This window comes from Pelodiscus sinensis, chromosome 19 (genome assembly GCF_049634645.1).
Source record: "Pelodiscus sinensis isolate JC-2024 chromosome 19, ASM4963464v1, whole genome shotgun sequence".
NCBI lineage: Eukaryota > Metazoa > Chordata > Testudines > Trionychidae > Pelodiscus > Pelodiscus sinensis.
Window position 1 is genome coordinate 16,626,010 of NC_134729.1, and position 14,967 is coordinate 16,640,976.

General features: G+C 55.5%; 1 protein-coding gene across 4 annotated transcripts in view; it reads right to left on the reverse strand.

Annotated features, from left to right (window-relative positions):
- SBNO2 (strawberry notch homolog 2) overlaps positions 1–14,967 on the reverse strand; it is a 121,697-nt gene that overhangs the window by 44,890 nt on the left and 61,840 nt on the right. The gene's annotated exons all lie outside the window — the stretch shown is intronic.

The following is a 14,967-nucleotide window of genomic DNA, read 5'->3' on the forward strand; positions in this document are numbered from 1 at the left end:
TTTGGAGCCTAGAGATGTGTTTAAGCACCTAGACAGATTTTCCAAGTCACGTAAACAACTTGGTACCTCAACTCCCACGGGGCCTTAAATCCCTTAAGGTGCCTAAGTGAATCTTTAGGTGCCTAAATCCCTTTGCAAATCTAGCCCATCATCTCCTGAACAGAGGCAGCATCATATCCGAAGTGGCTACCTGACCAGAGAAGGGAACAAAGCAGGTCCCCGTTTGCCTCCAGCAATGATCCAGCGCCAGCTAAGGGGAAAGCAGGGCCAAGATTCAAGCAGCTCAGGTCTTCTCCCCAGTGTTGTTTTCCAGGGGTACACTGATGGGACAGCAGGCTCTGTACATCCAGCCCTGTTTTCCTGGGTCCCTCACATCTCTCTCACTGCCCAAGATCAGAGCAAGGAGCTGGCTTCATTTTTGGCAGGCCTGGGTGTCAAAGCCACAGCTGCTTTGAAGAGTAAAAGTGCTTGCACCAGCAGAAGCGACTGGGGAAGGGGGCGCGGGGGCCACTTGCCCTGTGACACCCTCCTAGCCCAGGGAAGGGCTAGGACAACTTCAGGCCCCATCTCTCCCTGTTTCTTCGTACTCTTGTTCCGCCCCCTCCCACCTCCTCGCCTTCCCCTGAGCAATGCGCCACAGGAGACAAGCGGGGCTGAGGGCCGGCGTCGGCAGCAGGCCCCACAATCCCCAGCAGCCGCAGGGCAAACAGAACTGCTTTGCTCCCCTTGCCACGGGGCTCTGCTTCTCACGGGTGAGCGTGGGGCAGTGGGCGCCGCCGCGGGGGTTCAATGTGGAGAACTTGAGGCCGAGAGACCTCTCCCGAAAGCCACCTGCCGCTCAGGACAGTCCATCTAGCCCCGCGGAACAGGAGAGCCGCTGGTGTGGCAAGCTACACGTCTGTCAAGAAAGCCTGGCTGGAGGCAGGGAGACTCAGATGAACAGTGACTCAGGCCAGTTCTGCTTCGCATTAAAGTAGCTATTTAAAAATATTGCCCAATCCCCGTTAAGTTCTACTACAGCGGAGACTACTGGCTCTGCACAGGGGTTTCCCAATTCGACTGTAGCAAAGGCTGAGGGAGGAGGAGAAACGTAAAACTTAAACGAGTTTGCTGAGAACTTCTGAGAGGGTTCCAGGAATGGATTTTAATGGAAAACTTCCTGATTGTCTGTTCCCTGTTTGTGGAGTCTCTGCCTTGCCTCTGTGGGACACTGTGCTTACGCCACAGTTTAGCTAAACCAGGGTGGGGTACACACTGGGACTCACCGCTACGCAGCCCGGGGAGGCTGGGATCCTGGCTGAGAGGAGGGGGTGTGGTGGGGCGAAGGGTGGCTCTGGGTCCCAGCAGGGGCAGGGCTGGGGAGCAGACTCCTCCAGCCACCCCTTCATGGTTCACGCTCTCACCAGGGCTCCGGCCACTGCCGCAGTGGTGGCTGAGAGCCTCAGGCCAGCTGCCCCTTTTGCTCCTGCACCGTTGGCCCTGTCGGGAGGGTTCAGCAGCGCTGCTGGCGGCGGGGAGCAAACAGGGAAGTGACGTTCGAGTGCCGCCGCCGCAGGGCTTCAACATGGTCCACATCTGAGCCGGCACCAGGGGCGGGTGCTCGCAGGCACCCTGCACTGGCTCCTCTCACCACTGAACCAGATTAAAACCCCAGGCAGCGGCAACGCTCTGGAATGGAGGCGGCTCAACCACGAGCAGCCACACAAGCAGCTGAAGTTTGATCCAATTTCTTTTTCACTGGGTACTGGCCGCTCCTTCCGGGCTCACGGCCGCTCCAGCCGGCTGCAGAAGGCCAATCTGGCACGTGTGTTACTTCGTAGGTAAGAAAGTCTCGCCAAACTCTTCCTGAGCCTGCTTCACCTCCACTGAAGCCAAAGGCAAAACTCCTGCTGATGCAGGATTAGGCTTAAACCTGAGCATCTTTCGCCCACCTCAGCAAAGCACTGAACAGGGACGGACTTGAGCACCCGCTCACAGCTTAGCAAAGAGGAAAAGATCCCTGTGATACCCTCGACATCCCTTACTGCATGACAGCTAACGTACTGCTGTGGGCTGGGGAGAGGAGGCAGATACGGATAGATCCCAAAGTCCAATGAGTGTTCACTGAATTTCCTGGGGAATCCCTAGGGAGAGGGAAATGCAAATTACCCAACCCCAGTTATGCAAAACCACAGCCCTTTGAAGCTTGTGCACCGATTGCTCATTACAGAAGGCCGGAATCAAAGGCCTGAGCGATAGAAACAAATGGTTGACCTGGTTTCTGGTACTGGACAAGTGAATTGCTAACCAGGGGGAAAAGCCAGATGTAGGCTTGGAAGGACTAAAACCTACCAGAGCCGCAGACTGGTGCTGAAGGTGACCTTGCTAAACACTTTAGCATGCACGTAGGTGGTTCTATGGATTGAAGATCTTCTCTCCAATGCTTCCCTTGAGAACACATGCGCTTGCTTAAAGGAACGGCGCGGTACGTTACATGCTGGGCATGGCGCTCGGGGAGAAAGCCAGGCTCCGGCACTGGCTTCTGAGGACAGCACAATGAAACCGTACAACCCCACGTTCGCTCCCTTCTGACCAGGGTCTCCAGTCAAGAGCAGTGACCGCTGGGAGCCGGACGGGGTGCTGCTGGTGGACTGCAGAGGGGGAAACAGGTGCAGTTGCCCTGAACCTCTGACAGGGCCCTCAGTGTCTGTGCTGTGGGGTTTGCTTGTGTTTGGAACCAAATACTGACCTGGCTGGGCTCAGCCTATACTACGTAGTTAAGGGTTAAGGCAGCCAAACCTGGTGCGACCCCTTCAAGCTGCCTGTACTGGCCTAGAGCTGTGTTTCCAGGGTGCCAGGTTTATCAGGCGCAGAGACCGAGGCATGGTCATACCTAGGGAGCTTAGACGATTCTGCTTGGTCACAGCCCGCGGCCTGGCAGAGCATCCCACGGTGTTGTCCCGGGCACTCTACAGCCACGCTGAGGCACCCAGGGGGAGTTGGCCAGATTTTCCCAGAATGCACAGACAGCAACAAGATTTAGCAGCAAGGCAGGTGTGGCTGCACATGCAGGAGATGTGGCGGTTCTGTGAAAACGTGGACAATTCCCTCCCATTCACTAGGACCAGTAAGAAGAGGCCTTACGACAACTGAAACTGTTCTTATCACGTCGGGGCCTAAGTAAACTCGAGCTATCTGCAGTGACTCTGATTAAACCGTGCCCAAACCGGTCTCAATGCAACAGTATGGCCACGGGCAGGTAGAGCAACATGGTAGGGAAATGCTTGCAAGGCAATAGAGGCAGTTAAGTGTCTTCAAATTGATTTTAACATCTGTATCCCCAGTGGACCGATAACTCCTGAAGAGCAATAGGAAATTCCAGGTGGTTTCTTATTCCAGGAAGCTCTTTATTTCACCCAGAAGCAAGTCTTCCCTACAATTGAATACCTCGACCATTGATTTCTTTCAAATCGCCCCAGCTCCGCCACATGCAAAGCTGCACTTCAATTAGTATTTCCTGCGCCAGCGGTTAACCTTTTCCTTGGGTATCAAAAAGGCAATTTCAACAGGAAAGTGCAAGAGGTGGAAAGTGGATGGGAAAAGGCCTGTTTCTGATTAACATGCGGTCAAGAGCCCCACACGTACCACAAACTGCATCAAAATCACTTCAGGCAAAGACTGTAATTGCATCTTTACAACGCTATTACAAATCACTCATCATAAAACACGGGCTCTTTCTTTCCCCCACTCCCAACCCCTTCTCCCACGCCCAGCCAATCAGCAGCCGATTGTCCTCTCTTTCCAACAGCAGCACGATTCAGCAGTTGGAATTGTGGAGTCCTTCATGCTTGACACAGGAAATATTAGTAGGCACCATCTCTCTGGTGCAGATATGGTCGTGGACTGGTGTGTTCCTTCACGAAGAATACTGACCTCCACCTTGCATTTCAGTTTCACTCTAGCTAATGTTTTGATATGTCCTAATGACAGTGAGAGCCTCTGAATCATCGCTATGAATTTACAGCCAGTTCTCACGAACAGCATAAATCCCACCTCCAAGAGAAAGAGCTTTTCCCAGACTTGTCAGGGTTACATATGGCATTACGAAATACAGTCCGTTTCGGTCAATTGCACCGTTATAGGCTATTTGAAACTGTACATTTCATGATTCCAGCTATTTAAACCTGACATTTCACAGTGTTGTAATTGTGGGGTTCCTTACCCAAAGGGTTGTGGAGGGTGGGAAGGGGGTTGTGGTACTGCTACTCTTACTTCTGTGCTGCTGCTGACAGCGACGCTGCCTTAAGAGCTGTGGCTGCTGGCTGGGAGCCCAGCTCTGAAGGCAGAACCAGCAGCAGCACAGAAGTAAGGATGGTAAGTTACATGTTACCACACATACTTCTGTGCTGCAGCCTGCAGAGCTGGGCCCTCAGTCAGCAGCCTCCACTCTCTGGCCACCCAGCTCTTAAGGCAGCAGTGCCAAAGTAAGCAATAGAGGTGGCAACACTGTAATGCCCCTAAAATAACCTTGCAACCCCCTCTGCAAGTCCCTTTTCAGTCAGGATCCCTAACTGGAGAAACACTGTCCTCCCCTGTGACATCTGTGAAGTACAGTGGTGAAGAAGTGGGGAGCTTTGGCAGTTCAGAGGGGGCACTCAATGCCCGGATGTTACTGGTTTAATGTGACAAGGGCAGAGGGAGTTTGTTGTTTCAGAGAACAGCCCAGAACTGGAGTCCTGGGGACGAGTGCCCTGGTGACCAGCTGACCCCACTCAGAGGACACAGCTGGTTATGGCCAGAGACAGACAGTAGGCTACAGCGGGAAGACCCCAGCAACTGGCCCAGCTGGTCCCAGTGAGGGGAGAACATTGGACCGAGGAGAGGGGAGGCGGAGAAGAGGGGCCCAGGCAACGCTGTTACCTAGAGACACACAATGGCTGGGGAGGGGCTGTTGCTGGGGGTATTGGAGGCTCTGCTGAGAGACTGTGGGGCTGTTTGGGACAGAAAGCAGAGCAGACAGGACTCAGCTGGCTGCAGGGGAGGCTGACGTGGGGCTGAGGGCCCAGGCCGACTGGCCTGAGGGACCCTTTGCTGCATTCAAAGCTGTTTTGTGCTGGCTGAGTTGCTCTAATCCCTCCGGGAGTGGAGGCCCCAGAGATCCAGAGGGAGGTGACCCCTGAAGGGGCTCACGGCGGAGGCAGGCGGCTGAAGACCCTGAGAGGCGCTGTCCCGGAGGCAGAGGGGCAGACCCCCCCCCCCGGTGAGAGTGGCCCCACAAGAGAGGGTCACTGCACTGGAGTGGACTCCATGAGAAAGGGCCGTGTCTCTGCCACTGTACCGGAGGGGGCTCCCCGAGAAGGGGCTGCCGCACTGGAGCGGGGGGGGTCCTGCCCGGGATGGCTGGGCTGATTGTGGGCACCACCTGTGAGCCGTAACAGTGTAAAAGCACAATACCCAATTTCACGGGGTGGGTGGGGGGCACCCAGATTTCACAGTTCATGACACATTTTTCACATCCGTAAATTTGGTAGGGCCCTAGCGATGCCTCCTGCCTACTCACGCGGCTGCATGAACGACTGAAGACCTAACGCCACCCACTTTGTCATATTAGAAATCAGGAACTGTTCAGCATCCTGAAACTAAATGGAAGGCCTGGGGGCACAGTTTATAGTCCAGCCTGACCGGTCCCCTCCCCAAGTCCAGGAAGGGGGGAGATGGGAGAATCCTGTTACTGTCTTAAAACAGCATTTTCAGCAGAAGTCGTGAGGGGGGGTTGGACCCGTCTGGTGGGTTTAGACTGATTGTACGATCGGATCAAGTGCAGGTTCAGAATATGGTTTTGTACTTGCAGTTTTTAGCTGTGGTTCACCCCCTAGCTCCATACCAAGTTAGCTGTGGGTGTTGGACTTCACAGGCCGTCTATCCCTAGATCAAGCACACTTGTCCACAAAAATTCATTGTGTTTGGGGAGGCCTTTAGTTTCCCTTTCAGGATGTACAGGCTTCCTATGGATAGTTCCGGGAGGGAGTAGCGTCAGCCTCTCCTGAGCAGAGGAATTCAAGGGTCTGTGCTCTCTAATTCTGGTGTTTCGCGTCTGATCTACCATCTGAGCAATTGTCCTGTTCTTGCCATTGCAGGCTTTGCTGGAGCACGCTGAGAGGGAGGCACCATTCTCCTTCAAAATTAACACTGATGAACTGCTCTGGGATGAGCTGCAGGCTGTAACAGAGACGCATTAAGAACAGGCAAAAATAGCCCAGAATAGGCCTGTTCTGAGTACAGTAAAACTCCTTTAGTCCGGCATCCAATGCTCCAGCACTCCTGTTGGTCCGGCACCATCAGGAACCCAGAAGTGCTCGGGGCAGCCAGACAATTGGAGCTGCTCTGCGCCCGGCTTCCCCGATTCAGCCGCTGCTGAAACTGACCAGCAGCTGAATCACAGAAGCCAGGGGCCGAGCAGCTGGGGTGCTGCCAGGTTGGTCCAGTAGCGCTGCCCCTCGGGGCTGCGGGACCAACCCGGCACCACCCCAGCTGCTCTTGGGGACGCTTAGAGCAGAGCAGCCAGAGTGCTGCTGGGTTGGTCCCGCAGCATCGAGGGGCGGCGCTATGGGACCAACCCAGCAGCACCCCAGCTGCTCTGCTCCAGGTGCCCCTATTCAGCCACTGCTGAAACTGACCAGTGGCTGATTCTGGGAAGCCCGGGGCAGAGCTGCTCTGCCCTGGGCTTCCCGGAGTCAGCCGCTGATCATTTGCAGCAGCAGCTGACTCGGGGACGCCTGGTACAGAGCAGCTGGGGTGCTGCTGGGTTGGTCCCGCAGCGCTGAGGAGCGGCGCTACTGGACCAACCCAGCAGCACCACAGCTGCTCTGCCGCAGGCATCCCCAATTCGCCCACTGCTGAAACTGACCAGCAGCGGCTCAATCGGGGACGCCTGGGACAGAGCCGGACTATTGGAAGGGGGGGGCTATGAGGGGTCTGGGGTGGCATCCCCCTCACCCTACCCCAGACCCCTCATAGCCCCCCTCATAGCCCCCAGCATATCTGATAATCCGGCACCCCCTGGGTCCTAAAGGTGCCGGATTATCGGACGTTTACTGTACTCGCTTAGTGCACTCGCTTAGTGCAGGGATTTCAGGACAAACTGCATTTTGGTCCCAGGAGTTGCTGTCATGTGCCCGTCAGCAGCCCTGCACATCGTGCAAGTAGACGACTCATGGAAACAACTTTCCAAAGGGCGGCCACGGCTGTGTCTCGGAGGCTAAGTCCAGCTCGCCCCTCGGGTAGAAATGCTTCTCCCGCGGCAGGTGCGCGCTGTGCAGGCTCCCGCCTCCGAGAGAACCCGCCCCCCTCCCGGACACCTCCAGCACGTGCCAGTTATGGACAGCGTGGCCTGACCGCCGAGTTCTGTGCCCTGGGAACCCTAATCTCGAAGGGACGTGTCCGGACAGCGCCTTGTGGCAGTGGCCTCCCAATGACAGGCAATGGCACTGAGCAGACTGAGCCAACGGCGGGTGCTGAAAGCCACTCAGTGCTGTGCTTTCAACAACTGATTCTCCAAGGTCTCTGCCATTTCCCCAGGAAGGGGTCTCTCTCGTACGGGGCCCAACAAAATCACCAGGCTCCTGGGCCAGGTGTGGGGGAGGGGACCGGCTCTGCGCTGCCAGAAGGGGCGGGGCCTTGGATGGGCGGGACGAGACCGGGGCCATCCTCTCCCCACCCCCAGCCTGTGAGCCCCAGCCACAGCATGCCCCCCAGGGCTCTAGAACAAGCCACATGGGCTAGGACTCCGGCCTCCACTGCCCTTTTGAACTGCCAGGCCCTGGCACACTTGCCCCGTGCCCCTTCCCTGTGGGCGGACCTGCTCTTATCTGCTATCATTTTAGGAGCTTAAATCAAAGATACACCTCCCACAAGCTATCAAAGATTAACCACTTGGGTTCACTTTCACTTTGACTCCAGTTCTTCAGAGCCCTTCTCCACACACTGCAGACCTGGGCTGCTGTTAACTGCATTGTTGTTTAACAAGGATTTCCCTGCCGTGGTAGTTTTGCCCCTTCCCAGGGGTCTGCCACACCCTAGTGAAACCAAGCTGCCCCACACACATTTCCAGCCACTCCACCATGGGTTGCATTTTCCCCAACCCGCTTCTCGTGTCCTGGTGCGCAGAGGGATGTCTAGTTACGTACCGGAGCCAAAGGAACCCAAATCCGACCTGTAGCTCTATGAAAATCTACTGCACCGAGGCTGCTGGGCATGCCAAAAGGTTTTTTTAGCGATGTGCTAGGCTAAGGAGCAGAGCAGACCAGTTTTGGCCACACATGGTGCTCTAAAATATATTTGATTAATTAAATACGTTTGGATATGAGAGCTCTAAATCCAGGCACAAGTGTCAGTTTCAGCCTCCCAAAATGAGCCGTTTATAATGGCAACAGGCAGCCACTGCAAGGGTACCCAGGACAGCACTTATCACAGCCATGGCATTACCCTGCAGGAGAACGAGGGCGGTCAGCACCGCCTTTCAGTACAGCAGGATCTCAGCGTTACACCCTGTGTGGTCAGCCACACCCCTCCTTTGCATCTGAAGCACACAGGCGGCAGCCGAGACAAACGCCCCTCCCCAGCAGCAACTACAGCCCAGTCAACTGCTAAAAACTCAAGGAAAAGTTTTACCACAATTTGACTTGCAAGAAAGATTTCTGTGCTGCTTTCGTTTAAATTAAGATGCTTCAAAGCCACACCTTTGTATTAGGGCGAGGGGTGTGAAAGGTTAACCAGTGGGGGCTGGAGCAGCTCCCTGCCTGCCATGGGAGCCCCCCCGGGGAGCCCAGCTGGCGCTCAGGCAACCTCTATCCATGGCGGACCCAGGCACCCCGCAAGCAGGGGCTGCTCTCAGTGTGCGGAGAGCCTGGCTTGCCACAAGCAGAGTCTTCTCCGGCAGGGGTTGTGCATCAGGAGCCTATGGGGGCTGGGAGGTAGGAGACCCGTGGGCTGGGAGCTGCTCCAGTCAGGCCGGAGTGGTCCCCTGCCAGGATCCCGCTGAGCTGGTTAACCAGTTAAACCTTTAACCCAACCTAGCGTCTGAATGATTAACGGGGATTTTACACCCCTATTAAGCCAATGGCCAGCTGGAGACTTCTGCTCAGTTACAAGCGTGTACCTTTCCAGGAATGGGCAACTCACCAGTCCCTGTGAGGTATGCCAATGGCAAACTGCCCTCCTGGCAAAAAGCTGGCCCCTTATCTCCAGTCTGAATTGGTCGAGCTTCAGCACCCGGCCACTGGATCTTGCCAGGCCTCTGTCTGCTAAGCTGAAGGGCCCTTGATCCGATGCCTGCTCTCTCTGCAGGCATGCGCGGATTGGGATCAAACCTCCGGTTTGTGCTCCGAGTCTCACCGGAATGGCCTATTCTCCAATCCATTAATCATCCCGGTGGTTCGCCTCTGAACACGCTCCAATTCTGCAACATTCGCCCTCAAAGAGCATGAGCACTAGGCCGGGACACAGGATTGCGGGAGTGGTCCATGCAAAGATATTGTTCGCTTCTGCTACTTTATATTCCTGTACATACGTCTCAGCTCTGCCATGGGCCCCACCCTCACTCTGCCCCCTAAGTGCCCACCCCACCACTTCCACGTCCTTCTCCCCTGAGCGAGCCCTGTCCTAGAACCTCCCCGAGCCGCCTGCTCTCTGCAAAACAGCCGAGTGCAGCAGGCGGGAGGCATGGGGAAGTGGGGGAATTGATCGGCAGCGCAGCCGGCAGGTGGGGGGGAGCACCTGCTAACTTTCCGTAGGTGCTCCAGCCCCGGAGCACCCTCAGTGGACGCTTCTGCATCCAAAGTCATACCAGCCTTCCGAGCCCCAGCAGCACACTGGGAGCTCGCGGCCAGCTCATTATCCACCACAGCCACCAAATCTTTCCTTGGAGGGGACGGACTCCCCTGCCCTGTAAGCAGGCCCCGTGTTCGCTGGCTGAACTGCAATGCACTGTGCTTGCTTGGGCAAACCACCCCCCCAACCGGCATCATCTGCAAATCTGGTCAGGGTGGTTCTGAAGTGCTTGTCCACGTCACTGATAAAAACGCTGCACCGTACCGGGCCGGGCACCGACCCCGAGGGACCCTGCTAGGAACGCAGCGGCTCTACCAGGATTCCCTGCTTGCACTTTCATTTGGAGGCCTGTCAGCTAGCTTAAGCATCAGGTACTCCAGGCTCCATTCCCGTCTTTGCCACGGCGGCGGAGTCTGCGCTGGCCTTCACAGGGCTGAGCTCTCCCCCCATGCTGGGGCCGTGGCCACACTTTCAGTTTAAAGCCCGACTCAGTGTGACCCTGGATTAGTCTCTTGACTTCTGGGGGGGGGGGGGGGGGGGGGGGAGCAGCATGTTTCCCAGCCTCCCCGGCTATTGTACTGCATAGCTCTGAGATCCTCGGAGAAAACGTGCCGAAGGTCACTCCCCAATGCTCTGAAATGCAGCCGTGAAGCTGGCAGGCCCAAACCAGAGACCCATTTCTCTTATACCAGGCACTTGCCAAGTCCACACAACTGCCCAATGCCCAGAGAAACTTGTAACCCTCTAGGATCCAAACTTCCTTTTCACTTTTCTTCTCTCCCCAAACCACAATGGAAATGTGGCCTCACAGCCCGTTCCCCAGCAAAAGAGGGATGGATGGCTCTTCGGAACCTGCTCCACACTTCCCGTCGCTAGGAAGGGACGACTCCCCGTTCCACCCCCGCCGCATGGAGCTGATCAGCCGCAGGCTCCAAGACGTCCCTCCGCACTTGCCTTCCCAAGCCCCAGGGATGTTCTCAGGCCCCTAAAACAGCCTCATGGGACTATTTTCCTTCCCTTACGTAAGCCCACGTGGCGGAGAATACCAGCAGAGCAGCAAGGATGAGTCCCACTGCAGCCAACGGATCCCGGCCTTTTGGCTAGGAAATGGATTTAAGTTTCACGTTCACTAAGAATTATTCCGAGCACGCAAGGGGAAGCGTCTCCCAGGGACTTCGCTGGGCCAGGGGAGGTCAATGTCAGCCCCTGTGCCGCCGCGGGGCTCTGCTCTGGCGTCAGCAGAAGGGAGCGGAGCTGGGGGGAGTGCGCAGGGCACCCGGCTTTCCCCCTTCAGTGCTCTAGTCCCGTGGATGCCAGACCACAGTTCTTGGTGGATCCTCTCTAATCCGGATATCAGCCAAGCTACCGTGACAACGTCCCTGATGGAACACACAAATCCCAGAGGATCTGCCCACCTCTTCTGGCAAACCAGATTCTGCAGCCTGCGCTGAAGGTCAGGCCTGGGCCCTAGCAGAACAAGCGAGGAGGCAAGTGCCAAGGTTGAAAGAACAACTTTCCACCGCCCGAGCCACGGACAGATCCGCAGGCTCAACCTTCCTCCGCCCGAGCCACGGACAGATCCGCAGGCTCAACCTTCCTCCGCCCGAGCCACGGACAGATCCGCAGGCTCAACCTTCCTTCCCCCGAGCCACGGACAGATCCGCAGGCTCAACCTTCCTCCGCCCGAGCCACGGACAGATCCGCAGGCTCAACCTTCCTCCACCCGAGCCACGGACAGATCCGCAGGCTCAACCTTCCTCCGCCCGAGCCACGGACAGATCCGCAGGCTCAACCTTCCTCCACCCGAGCCACGGACAGATCCGCAGGCTCAACCTTCCTTCCCCCGAGCCACGGACAGATCCGCAGGCTCAACCTTCCTCCGCCCGAGCCACGGACAGATCCGCAGGCTCAACCTTCCTCCACCCGAGCCACGGACAGATCCGCAGGCTCAACCTTCCTTCCCCCGAGCCACGGACAGATCCGCAGGCTCAACCTTCCTCCGCCCGAGCCACGGACAGATCCGCAGGCTCAACCTTCCTCCGCCCGAGCCACGGACAGATCCGCAGGCTCAACCTTCCTCTGCCCGAGCCACGGACAGATCCGCAGGCTGTGAGTGTCTGTCAGCTCCAGGGGCAGCCAGGAGAGAGGGTTCGCTGCGTGAATACCTCTCCAGGGTCACTAGCTGTTTACGCCTTAAACCTCGCAAATCCATTATCGACAGCCCAGGCATTCCTGGGAAACCCTTTAGCCAGACAAGCTACCTGGAGATGTAACACAGCCCAGGGCCACGTCACAACCCTGTGTTTACCCAGAATGGCTCATTACATTCCTGCGGGTATGTCACGTTACTGGATTTTAAGAGGATCAGACAGGTCACTGCTGCATCCGTGGGGGGGGGGGGGGGGGGGGGGTTGTCCCAAAAGTTGGTACAAAGGGGGCCATAAGAGCTTCTGTTCTACTGATTCTGTATGTGCTATTCATGTACTTGTATGATATCCATGTCGATACTGGAAGGTTCTCTGTCTGAGGCAGAGCAATGGGCAAAGAACGTTCAGCCAGTAGCTATGCTAATTAGCGACACTCCAGAGACAACAGATCTCTAAATGCCAGTCACACACCGGAGGAATGTCTGGAGACCTGCAAGCCAGTCAGGATAATGGTTGCTGACTTGGGACACAAGGACCATGTGACCTGCAGTGACCTGCTCTGGCCAGGAAGATGCCAGGAGAGGTATGTAAGCGCCACGTAGCACCCTCCATCTTGTCTTCAGTTTAGCTCCTGATTCCAGATGCAGCCTTGCAGGGAACAACAAGTTGGAAAGAATTGTGGACCCATCCTGGCATCTGATGTACACCAGAGACTTTTAAGACAGCAGTTTATAACATCTCTGCTAAGAGCCTGTATTGAGAACTGGGAGATTCGATGCATGTCATGTATTCTCCTTAACCTCACTCTCATGTTTTTCTTTCCTTTAGTAATAAACCTTTAGATTGTAGATTCTGAAGGATTGGCTCAGCAAGGTCTTGTGAGTAAGATCCAGAGTGTAAATTGGCCTGGGAACTGTGGCTGGTTTCTTGGGACTGGAAGAACCCGTACGGGGTAGGTGGGATTGAGTTCTATAATCCCTCTCCTGTGTTAGGCCCGGGGCTGACTGGGCCACAGGAAAAGCTGGGGTGTCAGAGGGGTTTTGCTTGTGAGGCTTCTGGCTGGCCAGATTGGCAGCGGAAGCGCTCTGTGCAACTGGTTTGTGACCTATTTGGGAAGGTCTCCAGTCTGGGGCTGTAAGGAGCCCCAAGTTTGAGCAATTTGCCCAGAGCAGACGCCCTCAGCTGTGCCCAGCCCCGGCCTGGTCCGTCACAGTGTGCAGCTCACCAGCTTGCTAGCAAACGGGAGCTTGGCAGTGCACACGCAGGCCCACACATCGCCCCGTCAAACCCGTCAATGGGAAAGCATCAGAACGGCCAGGTGAGGTCAGACCAAAGGTCTCTCTCGCCCACTGTCCCGTCTGCCCACAGCGGCATATTTAGGTCTCTTTTTGCCAAGGCCCTTGCAGGCTTTCCGCAAGGCCGTATTTGGGATCGGACTGAGGGAAGTCAAGGTACCCGAGAGTCACAGGCATACGTGGCTCTCCAGTCTAGACGTGTGACGAGAAGACAATCCCTCTCGTACACTCACACTGTTGGCCCCCGCTTCTGGCCCCTCACAAGCCAATGGATATTGTGAAACAAAAGCCTGCAGTGAGCTAATCACGCTCGCCCTTCAGGGTCACTAACTTGCTGGTATGGTTATTACAGGGTTAGATCTAATGAGATTTCAACACCATGCCCATCACCACATCTGAACGTGGTAAAGCCAGGGACTTTCCTATGTAGTCACCTGGAAAGATGTGTCAGTCACAGGTAGAATCTCCCCTCAACAGGCAAGTTTCATTTCTTGGGCAGAGAGAACACACTCTGTTAATATCACACTCTGTTAATATTGACGGCTAATGCCAGCGCCGGCAGTCAATGACCTACTGCTCAGAGACCCGCACTGCGGTGCAAGAGAAGTCACCCCCCCCCACACACACACACTTTGCAACTGCAGGAAGAAGTCGTGCACACACACACACACACACACACACACACAGTTTTCATCTCACACTCACGGGACACAAACCCACCCTTCAACACGCTTGCAAAGGGAGAAGTCTGCTAAGGCCCTACTCAAATGACCCTAGGATGGTTCAAGGAACAGCTGAGTCAAATCCATTGGCTCTTTGGGAGCAGATGGGATCTGTCTACACATGTTCATGGAAACCAACTCCGATCACGACTGAGAATTTCTCATACAGTGTAACAGCCACGCAGTGCCAAGAGCAAAGCATGTGCCGAACGCTCAGAGTCAGCCTTGCAGCATTCCTGGACACTGCCCCGTACAGTAACACGGCTCTGCAAGCCCTTGGCTGCTGACCCAGGACGGCGTCAACAGGCTGCCTGCTCTGGAGAGGGCCAAAGATCGAGGAATACTGGCAGAGATATCGAAGAGCCCATGCTGGGAGCATCAGTCAGCATTATGGTGCACTGCATATTATCAGCCCAACAGCACTGCTTTCTTAGGCACTGATCTGTCACAATTATACCCTGGAACAAGAGGTCTTGTTCAACACTGCTCATAACACAACCTCCGGCTGTGCAAACGGGGACCTCACTGGCTTCATGCAGTCTACTGGAATCTTCAGGAAGTCCTCTGCAGTAGTGCTTGCCTGCAGAGCAACAGAGCAGCACGGGAGAGTCATGGGAGAAAGGAGGACGGATAAATAGGCTCATTTATTAACCAGCGAGGCATTTTATGCCTGAGTAGCCCATGACTTCCTGCTCTTATATGGAGCATTATTGGAGCAAGAGGGTGGGCTGCGTGTAAATATTAGATTCAGTAGAGAGGTATGTGTCTTCAGGGACAGATGACAAACAACTTATAAAAATTAAAAAACTGAAATCAACTAACAACCTTGAGACAGATCTCCTCGGGCACTGACGAGCATGCAGCAGTACGAGGTTTGCAGCACACCATCTCAACGCCCAAAATGAAAGGGAATGAATTACAAAGACAACTTCAAGCGGGGACGTCAGAATGACCACTGTTTGCTCTTCAAAAGAAGCCAAGATCATTTAGAGAAGT